The sequence below is a fragment of the Cherax quadricarinatus genome, chromosome 39 (assembly GCF_038502225.1).
Source record: "Cherax quadricarinatus isolate ZL_2023a chromosome 39, ASM3850222v1, whole genome shotgun sequence".
NCBI classification, from domain to species: Eukaryota; Metazoa; Arthropoda; class Malacostraca; order Decapoda; family Parastacidae; genus Cherax; species Cherax quadricarinatus.
Window position 1 is genome coordinate 11,466,094 of NC_091330.1, and position 17,500 is coordinate 11,483,593.

Sequence of the window (17,500 nt, forward strand, 5' to 3'; positions counted from 1 at the left end):
GAAAAAGGCCTGGGTGGTAGTGTTGGCCACTTATCCTTTAGGTAGAAAAAAAACATACCACGGGTGGGGTTTGGACCCGCGGTCAGAGAGTCTCAAAACTCCAGACCGTCGCTTTGACCACTGGGCCAGCTAGCTTAATTAGATTCATCCAACTAGGTATATTTCTACACCATAGGAAGGTTAGCATTGGTGTAGAAATATACCTAGTTGGATTAATCTTATTAAGCTAGCTGGCCCAGTGGCTAACGCGAAGGTGTGGAGTTTTGAGACTCTCTGACCACCTTTTCAAACCCCACCCGTGGTATGGTTTGTTTGCAATCATGTCATTATGATTTCGTGAGTCATGCTTCAGGTAGAATCAAGAATCGGGGTTTCTCGGCTGTCGTGGTGTTGGCAGAGTTAAACATAGCCTCAAGTCTGCATTCACAATCTTGCATAAAGTATGGAGGGAAGAGTCAGCGCGTGAAGGCACGGCTAATGTACCGGAATTCTTCTAAGAGTTCTCGACTGGAGATACTGATAGCTTTTAGGAAAAAGTTTAGCGATCACACCTCTTTTGGTGCGAGTGTTAGGGGCGGTTGTGACCATTGAGTTTTTTTCCTAAAGGCTATCAGTATCTCCCATCCTGAATTCCTAGAAGAAATCCAGTACGTTACCCGTGCCATCACACACTATCTTCCTGCCATCACACACTTTCTTCCTGTCATCACACACTTTCTTCCTGCCATCACACACTTTCTTCCTGCCATCACACACTTTCTTCCTGTCATCACACACTTTCTTCCTGCCATCACACACTATCTTCCTGCCATCACACACTTTCTTCCTGTCATCACACACTTTCTTCCTGCCATCACACACTATCTTCCTGCCACCACACACTTTCTTCCTGTCATCACACACTTTCTTCCTGCCATCACACACTTTCTTCCTGCCATCACACACTTTCTTCCTGTCATCACACACTTTCTTCCTGCCATCACACGCTTTCTTCCTGCCGTCACACACTTTCTTCCTGTCATCACACACTTTCTTCCTGCCATCACACACTTTCTTCCTGTCATCACACACTTTCTTCCTGCCATCACACACTTTCTTCCTGCCATCACACACTTTCTTCCTGCCATCACACACTTTCTTCCTGCCATCACACACTTTCTTCCTTCCATCACACACTTTCTTCCTGCCATCACACACTTTCTTCCTGCCATCACACACTTTCTTCCTGCCATCACACACTTTCTTCCTGCCATCACACACTTTCTTCCTGCCAACACACACTTTCTTCCTGCCATCACACACTTTCTTCCTGTCATCACATACTTTCTTCCTGTCATCACACACTTTCTTCCTGTCATCACACACATTCTTCCTGCCATCACACACTTTCTTCCTGCCATCACACACTTTCTTCCTGCCATCACACACTTTCTTCCTGTCATCACACACTTTCTTCCTGCCATCACACACTTTCTTCCTGCCATCACACACTTTCTTCCTGCCATCACACACTTTCTTCCTGCCATCACACACTTTCTTCCTGTCATCACACACTTTCTTCCTGCCATCACACACTTTCTTCCTGCCGTCATACACTTTCTTCCTGTCATCACACACTTTCTTCCTGCCATCACACACTTTCTTCCTGCCATCACACACTTTCTTCCTGCCATCACACACTTTCTTCCTGTCATCACACACTTTCTTCCTGCCATCACACACTTTCTTCCTGTCATCACACACTTTCTTCCTGCCATCACACACTTTCTTCCTGCCATCACACACTTTCTTCCTGCCATCACACACTTTCTTCCTGCCAACACACACTTTCTTCCTGTCATCACACACTTTCTTCCTGTCATCACACACTTTCTTCCTGCCATCACACACTTTCTTCCTGCCATCACACACTTTCTTCCTGCCATCACACACTTTCTTCCTGCCATCACACACTTTCTTCCTGCCATCACACACTTTCTTCCTGCCATCACACACTTTCTTCCTGCCATCACACACTTTCTTCCTGCCATCACACACTTTCTTCCTGCCATCACACACTTTCTTCCTGCCATCACACACTTTCTTCCTGCCATCACACACTTTCTTCCTGCCATCACACACTTTCTTCCTGCCATCACACACTTTCTTCCTGCCATCACACACTTTCTTCCTGCCATCACACACTTTCTTCCTGCCATCACACACTTTCTTCCTGCCATCACACACTTTCTTCCTGTCATCACACACTTTCTTCCTGCCATCACACACTTTCTTCCTGCCATCACACACTTTCTTCCTGCCATCACACACTTTCTTCCTGCCATCACACACTTTCTTCCTGCCATCACACACTTTCTTCCTGCCATCACACACTTTCTTCCTGCCATCACACACTTTCTTCCTACCATCACACACTTTCTTCCTGCCATCACACACTTTCTTCCTGCCATCACACACTTTCTTCCTGCCATCACACACTTTCTTCCTGCCATCACACACTTTCTTCCTGCCATCACACACTTTCTTCCTGCCATCACACACTTTCTTCCTGCCATCACACACTTTCTTCCTGCCATCACACACTTTCTTCCTGCCATCACACACTTTCTTCCTGCCATCACACACTTTCTTCCTGCCATCACACACTTTCTTCCTGCCATCACACACTTTCTTCCTGCCATCACACACTTTCTTCCTGCCATCACACACTTTCTTCCTACCATCACACACTTTCTTCCTGCCATCACACACTTTCTTCCTGCCATCACACACTTTCTTCCTGCCATCACACACTTTCTTCCTGCCATCACACACTTTCTTCCTGCCATCACACACTTTCTTGCCTACCATCACACACTTTCTTCCTGTCATCACACACTTTCTTCCTGCCATCACACACTTTCTTCCTGCCATCACACACTTTCTTCCTGCCATCACACACTTTCTTCCTGCCATCACACACTTTCTTCCTGCCATCACACACTTTCTTCCTGCCATCACACACTTTCTTCCTACCATCACACACTTTCTTCCTGCCATCACACACTTTCTTCCTGCCATCACACACTTTCTTCCTGCCATCACACACTTTCTTCCTGCCATCACACACTTTCTTCCTGCCATCACACACTTTCTTCCTACCATCACACACTTTCTTCCTGTCATCACACACTTTCTTCCTGCCATCACACACTTTCTTCCTGCCATCACACACTTTCTTCCTGCCATCACACACTTTCTTCCTGCCATCACACACTTTCTTCCTGCCATCACACACTTTCTTCCTGCCATCACACACTTTCTTCCTGCCATCACACACTTTCTTCCTTCATTCAGCATTGCGATCACTGAGTTAAGATTGTTTTTTCTTTCCTCATGAACGTGAAAGATGGTTAGCAATTTTTCCTTTTATTTTACAGTGTTTTACAAGGTTAGGTTAAGGTTTCTAACCTCATATAAAACCTAGGAGCTGTTACCTACATCAACTCATTTGAAAGCATAAAAATAGGAACAGGGTGAAGTTGGAGCCATCTATGAGCAAGCGATTTGGTTTAATTATCTGACTTTATTTTGCTGATGACATTATGCTGTACGAATATGGAATAAAGAATTCTTATTATCTATTGTTTTATCTGTTATTTTTTATTATTCTAGTAATTCCTTTCTAAGTTAAACCTGATCTGAGACCTGGCTGCGGAGATGATGATTCCCGTATCATTTCCCGTAATATTTCCACCTATATATAGGCGGAAATGATACGTGAAAGGTTAGAGGCGAAGAATGAGCCAACCAATGTGAAACGTCAAAGTTCAGAGGCCAGAAATGAAAAGACGGTTTCTCAAACTTCCCATTGTTCTCTAAGTCAGATATCACGAACATCCCATTGTTCTGTCGTGGAGGTGAGGTACCACGAACACTGTAATGTCGTGGAGGTGAGGTGCCACGAACACTGTAATGTCGTGGAGGTGAGGTGCCACGAACACTGTAATGTCGTGGAGGTGAGATACCACGAACACTGTAATGTCGTGGAGGTGAGGTGCCACGAACACTGTAATGTCGTGGAGGTGAGGTACCACGAACACTGTAATGTCGTGGAGGTGAGGTACCACGAACACTGTAATGTCGTGGAGGTGAGGCACCACGAACACTGTAATGTCGTGGAGGTGAGGTGCCACGAACACTGTAATGTCGTGGAGGTGAGGCACCACGAACACTGTAATGTCGTGGAGGTAAGGTACCACGAACACTGTAATGTCGTGGAAGTAAGGTACCACGAACACTGTAATGTCGTGGAGGTGAGGCACCACGAACACTGTAATGTCGTGGAGGTGAGGTACCACGAACACTGTAATGTCGTGGAGATGAGGCACCACGAACACTGTAATGTCGTGGAGGTAAGGTACCACGAACACTGTAATGTCGTGGAGGTGACGTACCACGAACACTGTAATGTCGTGGAGGTAAGGTACCACGAACACTGTATTGTCGTGGAGGTAAGGTACCACGAACACTGTAATGTCGTGGAGATGAGGCACCACGAACACTGTAATGTCGTGGAGGTAAGGTACCACGAACACTGTAATGTCGTGGAGGTAAGGTACCACGAACACTGTAATGTCGTGGAGGTAAGGTACCACGAACACTGTATTGTCGTGGAGGTAAGGTACCACGAACACTGTAATGTCGTGGAGGTAAGGTACCACGAACACTGTAATGTCGTGGAGGTGACGTACCACGAACACTGTAATGTCGTGGAGGTAAGGTACCACGAACACTGTATTGTCGTGGAGGTAAGGTACCACGAACACTGTAATGTCGTGGAGGTAAGGTACCACGAACACTGTAATGTCGTGGAGGTGACGTACCACGAACACTGTAATGTCGTGGAGGTAAGGTACCACGAACACTGTAATGTCGTGGAGGTGACGTACCACGAACACTGTAATGTCGTGGAGGTAAGGTACCACGAACACTGTAATGTCGTGGAGGTGACGTACCACGAACACTGTAATGTCGTGGAGGTAAGGTACCACGAACACTGTATTGTCGTGGAGGTAAGGTGCCACGAACACTGTAATGTCGTGGAGGTGAGGTACCACGAACACTGTAATGTCGTGGAGGTAAGGTGCCACGAACACTGTAATGTCGTGGAGGTGAGGTACCACGAACACTGTAATGTCGTGGAGGTAAGGTACCACGAACACTGTAATGTCGTGGAGGTAAGGTACCACGAACACTGTAATGTCGTGGAGGTGAGGTACCACGAACACTGTAATGTCGTGGAGGTGAGGTACCACGAACACTGTAATGTCGTGGAGGTAAGGTACCACGAACACTGTAATGTCGTGGAGGTAAGGCACCACGAACACTGTAATGTCGTGGAGGTAAGGTACCACGAACACTGTAATGTCGTGGAGGTGAGGTACCACGAACACTGTAATGTCGTGGAGGTAAGGCACCACGAACACTGTAATGTCGTGGAGGTAAGGTACCACGAACACTGTAATGTCGTGGAGGTGAGGTACCACGAACACTGTAATGTCGTGGAGGTAAGGTACCACGAACACTGTATTGTCGTGGAGGTGAGGTACCACGAACACTGTAATGTCGTGGAGGTAAGGTACCACGAACACTGTAATGTCGTGGAGGTAAGGTACCACGAACACTGTAATGTCGTGGAGGTGAGGTACCACGAACACTGTAATGTCGTGGAGGTGAGGTACCACGAACACTGTAATGTCGTGGAGGTAAGGTACCACGAACACTGTAATGTCGTGGAGGTGAGGTACCACGAACACTGTAATGTCGTGGAGGTAAGGTACCACGAACACTGTAATGTCGTGGAGGTGAGGTACCACGAACACTGTAATGTCGTGGAGGTAAGGTACCACGAACACTGTAATGTCGTGGAGGTGAGGTACCACGAACACTGTAATGTCGTGGAGGTAAGGTATCACGAACACTGTAATGTCGTGGAGGTGAGGTACCACGAACACTGTAATGTCGTGGAGGTGAGGTACCACGAACACTGTAATGTCGTGGAGGTAAGGTACCACGAACACTGTAATGTCGTGGAGGTGAGGTACCACGAACACTGTAATGTCGTGGAGGTGAGGTACCACGAACACTGTAATGTCGTGGAGGTGAGGTACCACGAACACTGTAATGTCGTGGAGGTAAGGCACCACGAACACTGTAATGTCGTGGAGGTGAGGTACCACGAACACTGTAATGTCCTGGAGGTGAGGTACCACGAACACTGTAATGTCGTGGAGGTAAGGTACCACGAACACTGTAATGTCGTGGAGGTAAGGTACCACGAACACTGTATTGTCGTGGAGGTAAGGTACCACGAACACTGTAATGTCGTGGAGGTGAGGTACCACGAACACTGTAATGTCGTGGAGGTAAGGTACCACGAACACTGTAATGTCGTGGAGGTGAGGTACCACGAACACTGTAATGTCGTGGAGGTGAGGTACCACGAACACTGTAATGTCGTGGAGGTGAGGCACCACGAACACTGTAATGTCGTGGAGGTAAGGTACCACGAACACTGTAATGTCGTGGAGGTAAGGTACCACGAACACTGTAATGTCGTGGAGGTGAGGTACCACGAACACTGTAATGTCGTGGAGGTGAGGTACCACGAACACTGTAATGTCGTGGAGGTAAGGTACCACGAACACTGTAATGTCGTGGAGGTGAGGTACCACGAACACTGTAATGTCGTGGAGGTAAGGTACCACGAACACTGTAATGTCGTGGAGGTGAGGTACCACGAACACTGTAATGTCGTGGAGGTAAGGTACCACGAACACTGTAATGTCTTGGAGGTAAGGTACCACGAACACTGTAATGTCGTGGAGGTGAGGCACCACGAACACTGTAATGTCGTGGAGGTAAGGTACCACGAACACTGTAATGTCGTGGAGGTAAGGTACCACGAACACTGTAATGTCGTGGAGGTAAGGTACCACGAACACTGTAATGTCGTGGAGGTAAGGTACCACGAACACTGTAATGTCGTGGAGGTGAGGCACCACGAACACTGTAATGTCGTGGAGGTAAGGTACCACGAACACTGTAATGTCGTGGAGGTAAGGTACCACGAACACTGTAATGTCGTGGAGGTGAGGTACCACGAACACTGTAATGTCGTGGAGGTAAGGTACCACGAACACTGTAATGTCGTGGAGGTGAGGTACCACGAACACTGTAATGTCGTGGAGGTAAGGTACCACGAACACTGGAATGTCGTGGAGGTGAGGCACCACGAACACTGTAATGTCGTGGAGGTAAGGTACCACGAACACTGTAATGTCGTGGAGGTAAGGTACCACGAACACTGTAATGTCGTGGAGGTAAGGTACCACGAACACTGTAATGTCGTGGAGGTGAGGTACCACGAACACTGTAATGTCGTGGAGGTGAGGTACCACGAACACTGTAATGTCGTGGAGGTGAGGCACCACGAACACTGTAATGTCGTGGAGGTGAGGCACCACGAACACTGTAATGTCGTGGAGGTGAGGTACCACGAACACTGTAATGTCGTGGAGGTGAGGCACCACGAACACTGTAATGTCGTGGAGGTAAGGTACCACGAACACTGTAATGTCGTGGAGGTGAGGCACCACGAACACTGTAATGTCGTGGAGGTGAGGTACCACGAACACTGTAATGTCGTGGAGGTGAGGTACCACGAACACTGTAATGTCGTGGAGGTGAGGTACCACGAACACTGTAATGTCGTGGAGGTGAGGTACCACGAACACTGTAATGTCGTGGAGGTGAGGCACCACGAACACTGTAATGTCGTGGAGGTGAGGTACCACGAACACTGTAATGTCGTGGAGGTGAGGTACCACGAACACTGTAATGTCGTGGAGGTGAGGTACCACGAACACTGTAATGTCGTGGAGGTGAGGTACCACGAACACTGTAATGTCGTGGAGGTGAGGTACCACGAACACTGTAATGTCGTGGAGGTAAGGTACCACGAACACTGTAATGTCGTGGAGGTGAGGTACCACGAACACTGTAATGTCGTGGAGGTAAGGTACCACGAACACTGTAATGTCGTGGAGGTGAGGTACCACGAACACTGTAATGTCGTGGAGGTAAGGTACCACGAACACTGTAATGTCGTGGAGGTGAGGTACCACGAACACTGTAATGTCGTGGAGGTAAGGTACCACGAACACTGTAATGTCGTGGAGGTGAGGTACCACGAACACTGTAATGTCGTGGAGGTGAGGTACCACGAACACTGTAATGTCGTGGAGGTAAGGTACCACGAACACTGTAATGTCGTGGAGGTGAGGTACCACGAACACTGTAATGTCGTGGAGGTGAGGTACCACGAACACTGTAATGTCGTGGAGGTGAGGTACCACGAACACTGTAATGTCGTGGAGGTAAGGCACCACGAACACTGTAATGTCGTGGAGGTGAGGTACCAAGAACACTGTAATGTCGTGGAGGTGAGGTACCACGAACACTGTAAGGTCGTGGAGGTAAGGTACCACGAACACTGTAATGTCGTGGAGGTAAGGTACCACGAACACTGTATTGTCGTGGAGGTAAGGTACCACGGACACTGTAATGTCGTGGAGGTGAGGTACCACGAACACTGTAATGTCGTGGAGGTAAGGTACCACGAACACTGTAATGTCGTGGAGGTGAGGTACCACGAACACTGTAATGTCGTGGAGGTGAGGTACCACGAACACTGTAATGTCGTGGAGGTGAGGCACCACGAACACTGTAATGTCGTGGAGGTAAGGTACCACGAACACTGTAATGTCGTGGAGGTAAGGTACCACGAACACTGTAATGTCGTGGAGGTGAGGTACCACGAACACTGTAATGTCGTGGAGGTGTGGTACCACGAACACTGTAATGTCGTGGAGGTAAGGTACCACGAACACTGTAATGTCGTGGAGGTGAGGTACCACGAACACTGTAATGTCGTGGAGGTAAGGTACCACGAACACTGTAATGTCGTGGAGGTGAGGTACCACGAACACTGTAATGTCGTGGAGGTGAGGTACCACGAACACTGTAATGTCGTGGAGGTGAGGCACCACGAACACTGTAATGTCGTGGAGGTGAGGTACCACGAACACTGTAATGTCGTGGAGGTGAGGTACCACGAACACTGTAATGTCGTGGAGGTGAGGTACCACGAACACTGTAATGTCGTGGAGGTGAGGTACCACTAACACTGTAATGTCGTGGAGGTGAGGTACCACGAACACTGTAATGTCGTGGAGGTAAGGTACCACGAACACTGTAATGTCGTGGAGGTGAGGCACCACGAACACTGTAATGTCGTGGAGGTGAGGTACCACGAACACTGTAATGTCGTGGAGGTGAGGTACCACGAACACTGTAATGTCGTGGAGGTAAGGTACCACGAACACTGTAATGTCGTGGAGGTGAGGTACCACGAACACTGTAATGTCGTGGAGGTAAGGTACCACGAACACTGTAATGTCGTGGAGGTAAGGTACCACGAACACTGTAATGTCGTGGAGGTGAGGTACCACGAACACTGTAATGTCGTGGAGGTGAGGCACCACGAACACTGTAATGTCGTGGAGGTGAGGCACCACGAACACTGTAATGTCGTGGAGGTGAGGTACCACGAACACTGTAATGTCGTGGAGGTGAGGTACCACGAACACTGTAATGTCGTGGAGGTGAGGTACCACGAACACTGTAATGTCGTGGAGGTGAGGTACCACGAACACTGTAATGTCGTGGAGGTAAGGTACCACGAACACTGTAATGTCGTGGAGGTGAGGTACCACGAACACTGTAATGTCGTGGAGGTGAGGTACCACGAACACTGTAATGTCGTGGAGGTAAGGTACCACGAACACTGTAATGTCGTGGAGGTAAGGTACCACGAACACTGTAATGTCGTGGAGGTAAGGTACCACGAACACTGTAATGTCGTGGAGGTGAGGTACCACGAACACTGTAATGTCGTGGAGGTGAGGTACCACGAACACTGTAATGTCGTGGAGGTGAGGTACCACGAACACTGTAATGTCGTGGAGGTGAGGTACCACGAACACTGTAATGTCGTGGAGGTGAGGTACCACGAACACTGTAATGTCGTGGAGGTAAGGTACCACGAACACTGTAATGTCGTGGAGGTGAGGTACCACGAACACTGTAATGTCGTGGAGGTGAGGTACCACGAACACTGTAATGTCGTGGAGGTAAGGTACCACGAACACTGTAATGTCGTGGAGGTAAGGTACCACGAACACTGTAATGTCGTGGAGGTAAGGTACCACGAACACTGTAATGTCGTGGAGGTGAGGTACCACGAACACTGTAATGTCGTGGAGGTGAGGTACCACGAACACTGTAATGTCGTGGAGGTGAGGTACCACGAACACTGTAATGTCGTGGAGGTGAGGTACCACGAACACTGTAATGTCGTGGAGGTGAGGTACCACGAACACTGTAATGTCGTGGAGGTGAGGCACCACGAACACTGTAATGTCGTGGAGGTGAGGTACCACGAACACTGTAATGTCGTGGAGGTGAGGTACCACGAACACTGTAATGTCGTGGAGGTGAGGTACCACGAACACTGTAATGTCGTGGAGGTGAGGCACCACGAACACTGTAATGTCGTGGAGGTGAGGTACCACGAACACTGTAATGTCGTGGAGGTGAGGTACCACGAACACTGTAATGTCGTGGAGGTAAGGTACCACGAACACTGTAATGTCGTGGAGGTGAGGTACCACGAACACTGTAATGTCGTGGAGGTGAGGTACCACGAACACTGTAATGTCGTGGAGGTGAGGTACCACGAACACTGTAATGTCGTGGAGGTGAGGTACCACGAACACTGTAATGTCGTGGAGGTGAGGTACCACGAACACTGTAATGTCGTGGAGGTGAGGTACCACGAACACTGTAATGTCGTGGAGGTGAGGTACCACGAACACTGTATTGTCGTGGAGGTGAGGCACCACGAACACTGTAATGTCGTGGAGGTGAGGTACCACGAACACTGTAATGTCGTGGAGGTGAGGCACCACGAACACTGTAATGTCGTGGAGGTGAGGTACCACGAACACTGTAATGTCGTGGAGGTGAGGTACCACGAACACTGTAATGTCGTGGAGGTGAGGTACCACGAACACTGTAATGTCGTGGAGGTGAGGCACCACGAACACTGTAATGTCGTGGAGGTGAGGTACCACGAACACTGTAATGTCGTGGAGGTGAGGTACCACGAACACTGTAATGTCGTGGAGGTAAGGTACCACGAACACTGTAATGTCGTGGAGGTGAGGTACCACGAACACTGTAATGTCGTGGAGGTGAGGTACCACGAACACTGTAATGTCGTGGAGGTGAGGTACCACGAACACTGTAATGTCGTGGAGGTGAGGTACCACGAACACTGTAATGTCGTGGTGGTGAGGTACCACGAACACTGTAATGTCGTGGAGGTGAGGTACCACGAACACTGTAATGTCGTGGAGGTGAGGTACCACGAACACTGTATTGTCGTGGAGGTGAGGCACCACGAACACTGTAATGTCGTGGAGGTGAGGTACCACGAACACTGTATTGTCGTGGAGGTGAGGCACCACGAACACTGTAATGTCGTGGAGGTGAGGTACCACGAACACTGTAATGTCGTGGAGGTGAGGTACCACGAACACCATCACTATTCCAGAAAATAACTAGTTGGAAACATATTTCCACAACATTTACACCTATAGTAAACAAAGTCAAGTGACCAAATGGAAGATCACAACTGATTTCATTATCTCCTATACCTTTGTTTATTCATATTTATGCAATAAGATTATGGTACACAGGTGATATCACAGTATACAAAACAACCACTGTGAAAAAAAATAGTGAACTTCCCAGCGCTTTCGTGATTTCTCGCATTATCACAAGTCCTTGATAATGTGAGAACCCACGAAAGCGGCTAGAGGGAGAGGAGATGTCGTGTCTAAGGGCAGTGTGTGGTGTAAATATTATGCAGAGAATTTGTAGTGTGGAAATTAGGAGGTATGGAGTTGCTTAAAGAATTAGTCAGAGGGCAGAAAAGGGGCTGTTGAGGTGGTTTGGTCATGTAGAGAGAATGGAACAAAGTAGAGTGAGTGGATAAAGGAAGTTTTGTGGGCGAGGGGCTTCGACTTCCAGCAAGCGTTCCTGAGCGTGGTAGATAGGAGTGAATGGAGACGAATGGTTTTCGGGAGCTTACGAGCTGTTAGAGTGTGAGCAGAGTAATATTTTTTGAAGGGATTCAGGGAAACGGGTTAGTCGGACTTGAGTCCTAGAAATTGGAAGTACAATCCCTGCACTTTAAAGGAGGGCCTGGGATATTGGCAGTTTGGAGGGACGTCTAAGTTGTCGCATCTGAGCGCTTCTGCAAAGACAGTGATTATTATAAGTGATGGTGAAACTGTTGAATGATGATGAAAGTTTTTTCTTTCTTTTTGGGTCGCCCTGCCTAAGTGGGAAACTGCTGATGTATATATATATATATATATATATATATATATATATATATATATATTATATATATTTTTTTTTTTTTTTCAAGAAGTCGGCCGTCTCCCACCGAGGCAGGGTGACCCAAAAAAGAAAGAAAATCCCCAAAAAGAAAATACTTTCATCATCATTCAACACTTTCACCACACTCGCACATTATCACTGTTTTTGCAGAGGTGCTCAGAATACAACAGTCTAGAAGCATACACATATAAAGATACACAACATATCCCTCCAAACTGCCAATATCCCAAACCCCTCCTTTAAAGTGCAGGCATTGTACTTCCCATTTCCAGGACTCAAGTCCGACTATATGAAAATAACCGGTTTCCCTGAATCCCTTCACTAAATATTACCCTGCTCACACTCCAACAGATCGTCAGGTCCCAAGTACCATTCGTCTCCATTCACTCCTATCTAACACGCTCACGCACGCTTGCTGGAAGTCCAAGCCCCTTACCCACAAAACCTCCTTTACCCCCTCTCTCCAACCCTTTCGAGGACGACCCCTACCCCGCCTTCCTTCCCCTATAGATTTATATGCTTTCCATGTCATTCTACTGTGATCCATTCTCTCTAAATGACCAAACCACCTCAACAACCCCTCTTCTGCCCTCTGACTAATACTTTTATTAACTCCACACCTTCTCCTAATTTCCACACTCCGAATTTTCTGCATAATATTTACACCACACATTGCCCTTAAACAGGACATCTCCGCTGCCTCCAACCGTCTCCTCGCTGCTCCATTTACCACCCAAGCTTCACACCCATATAAGAGTGTTGGTACTACTATACTTTCATACATTCCCTTCTTTGCCTCCATAGATAACGTTTTTTGACTCCACATATACCTCAACGCACCACTCACCTTTTTTCCCTCATCAATTCTATGATTAACCTCATCCTTCATAAATCCATCCGCCGACACGTCAACTCCCAAGTATCTGAAAACATTCACTTCTTCCATACTCCTCCTCCCCAATTTGATATCCAATTTTTCTTTATCTAAATCATTTGACACCCTCATCACCTTACTCTTTTCTATGTTCACTTTCAACTTTCTACCTTTACACACATTCCCAAACTCATCCACTAACCTTTGCAATTTTTCTTTAGAATCTCCCATAAGCACAGTATCATCAGCAAAAAGTAACTGTGTCAATTCCCATTTTGAATTTGATTCCCCATAATTTAATCCCACCCCTCTCCCAAACACCCTAGCATTTACTTCCTTTACAACCCCATCTATAAATATATTAAACAACCATGGTGACATTACACATCCCTGTCTAAGACCTACTTTTACCGGGAAGTAGTCTCCCTCTCTTCTACACACCCTAACCTGAGCCTCACTATCCTCATAAAAACTCTTTACAGCATTTAATAACTTACCACCTATTCCATATACTTGCAACATCTGCCACATTGCTCCTCTATCCACTCTATCATATGCCTTTTCTAAATCCATAAATGCAATAAAAACTTCCCTATCTTTATCTAAATACTGTTCACATATATGCTTCAATGTAAACACCTGATCTACACATCCCCTACCCACTCTAAAACCTCCTTGCTCATCCGCAATCCTACATTCTGTCTTACCTCTAATTCTTTCAATTATAACCCTACCGTACACTTTTCCTGGTATACTCAGTAAGCTTATTCCTCTATAATTTTTACAGTCTCTTTTGTCCCCTTTCCCTTTATATAAAGGGACTATACATGCTCTCTGCCAATCCCTAGGTACCTTCCCCTCTTTCATACATTTATTAAACAAAAGTACCAACCACTCCAACACTATATCCCCCCCTGCTTTTAACATTTCTGTCATGATCCCATCAGTTCCAGCTGCTTTACCCCCTTTCATTTTACGTAATGCCTCACGTACCTCCCCCACACTTACATTCTGCTCTTCTTCACTCCTAAAAGATGGTATACCTCCCTGACCAGTGCATGAAATTACTGCCTCTGTTTCTTCCTTAACATTTAAAAGTTCCTCAAAATATTCTCGCCATCTACCCAATACCTCCATCTCCCCATCTACTAACTCCCCTACTCTGTTTTTAACTGACAAATCCATATTTTCCCTAGGCTTTCTTAACTTGTTTAACTCACTCCAAAATTTTTTCTTATTTTCATTAAAATTTCTTGACAGTGCCTCTCCCACTCTATCATCTGCTCTCCTTTTGCACTCTCTCACCACTCTCTTTACCTTTCTTTTACTCTCCATATACTCTGCTCTTCTTATAACACTTCTGCTTTGTAAAAACCTCTCATAAGCTACCTTTTTCTCTTTTATCACACCCTTTACTTCATCATTCCACCAATCACTCCTCTTTCCTCCTGCCCCCACCCTCCTATAACCACAAACTTCTGCCCCACATTCTAATACTGCATTTTTAAAACTATTCCAACCCTCTTCAACCCCCCCACTACTCATCTTTGCACTAGCCCACCTTTCTGCCAATAGTCGCTTATATCTCACCCGAACTTCCTCCTCCCTTAGTTTATACACTTTCACTTCCCTCTTACTTGTTGTTGCCACCTTCCTCTTTTCCCATCTACCTCTTACTCTAACTGTAGCTACAACTAAATAATGATCCGATATATCAGTTGCCCCTCTATAAACATGTACATCCTGGAGCCTACCCATCAACCTTTTATCCACCAATACATAATCTAATAAACTACTTTCATTACGTGCTACATCATACCTTGTATATTTATTTATCCTCTTTTTCATAAAATATGTATTACTTATTACCAAATTTCTTTCTACACATAGCTCAATTAAAGGCTCCCCATTTACATTTACCCCTGGCACCCCAAATTTACCTACTACTCCCTCCATAACATTTTTACCCACTTTAGCATTAAAATCCCCAACCACCATTACTCTCACACTTGATTCAAAACTCCCCACGCATTCACTCAACATTTCCCAAAATCTCTCTCTCTCCTCTACACTTCTCTCTTCTCCAGGTGCATACACGCTTATTATAACCCACTTTTCACATCCAATCTTTATTTTACTCCACATAATCCTTGAATTAATACATTTATAGTCCCTCTTTTCCTGCCATAGCTTATCCTTCAACATTATTGCTACTCCTTCTTTAGCTCTAACTCTATTTGAAACCCCTGACCTAATCCCATTTATTCCTCTCCACTGAAACTCTCCCACCCCCTTCAGCTTTGTTTCACTTAAAGCCAGGACATCCAGCTTCTTCTCATTCATAACATCCACAATCATCTCTTTCTTATCATCTGCACAACATCCACGCACATTCAGACTTCCCACTTTGACAATTTTCTTCTTCTTATTCTTTTTAGTAATCTTTACAGGAAAAGGGGTTACTAGCCCATTGTTCCCGGCATTTTAGTTGACTTTTACAACACGCATGGCTTACGGAGGAAAGATTCTTATTCCACTTCCCCATGGATATAAAAGGAAAATTAATAAGACCAAGAACTATTAAGATAAAATCAAAGAAAACTCAGATGAGTGTGTATAAATAAATGTGTACATGTATGTGTAGTGTGACCTAAGTGTAAGTAGAAGTAGCAAGACATGCCTGTAATCTTGCATATTTATGAGACAGACAAAAGACATCAGCAATCCTACCATCATGTAAAACAATCACAGGCTTCGTTTTACACTCACTTGGCAGGACGGTAGTACCTCCCTGGGTGGTTGCTGTCTACCAACCTACTACCTATATATATATATATATATATATATATATATATATATATATATATATATATATATATCTATATTTATATATATATTTCTATGTATATATATATATATATATATATATATGTATATATATATATAATGTATATATGTATATATATATATATATATATATATATATATATATATACAAAACAACCACTGTGAAAGAATAGAGAAATTCCAAGCGCTTTCGTGACTACTCACATTATCAAGGAACTATGAAAGTAAAGCATCCAAGAAAGGTATATAAGGGGTCTGGCCAACACCTCACTATCAGATCCCACAACGGTTAAACACCTGACGCACGCCGGCCCGACTGGACAGTTTTCTCATCAATGTTTTTGAGAGCTTTACGAATTTGTAATCCGGAGCTCATAGATGAGGAAATATCCAAAATTTATGAAATAGGTAATGATTTAAAATACCCAAGAAATGTAATTGATAAATCTTTTAAAGTTGCTAGAAATACTTTTTACAATCCAAAATGGGACAACCAGCCTTATTCAACTAAAAATATGTTGGTTCTCCCTTACCATGAAAACTTGGTTGATATGCCTTCTCTTCTTAAGACTTTTTAATATTAAAGTTGTATTCAAAAATCTTGATACAGTAAAAAAAACTTTTGATAAAGAATTCCCCCCAAAATGCTGATGGATGTGTCTATAAGATTCCTTGTAAAATTTGCGATAAAGTTTATTACGGTCAAACTGGTAAAAATCTCGAACTAAGATTAAAACAACATAAATATAGCATTAGAACTGGACAAGATTCCAATGCTCTATTTATTCATGTAAGAGATTTTAACCATTCAATTGATTTTCAAAAAGTTGAGAAAGTAGTATCAAACAAGTCCATGGTCGACAGGAATGTAATTGAATTTTGTTTCATAAAAAGCAGTTTTGACAATAATATGAATATTTCCTTTGGTTTATATAAATTAGATCCATTTATAATTAATAGAATTTGAGAAGAATTTAATAATACACTGGACAAATAATAATTTTTAAAATTTTCTTGGGTTGAATAGTTTGTTGGTGTGTTTTGCGAATGACCTGTCCACTCGGGCCGGCGCGCGTCAGGTGTTTAACCGTTGTGGGATCTGATAGTGAGGTGTTGGCCAGACCCCTTATATAGCTTCCTTGGATGCTTTACTTTCATAGTTCCTTGATAATGTGAGTAGTCACGAAAGCGCTTGGAATTTCTCTA

General features: G+C 45.2%; 1 protein-coding gene across 2 annotated transcripts in view; it reads left to right on the forward strand.

Moving 5' to 3' along the window:
* The window catches only part of LOC138853769 (carboxypeptidase N subunit 2-like), a 174,265-nt gene that overhangs the window by 128,641 nt on the left and 28,124 nt on the right, over positions 1-17,500 (forward strand). The gene's annotated exons all lie outside the window — the stretch shown is intronic.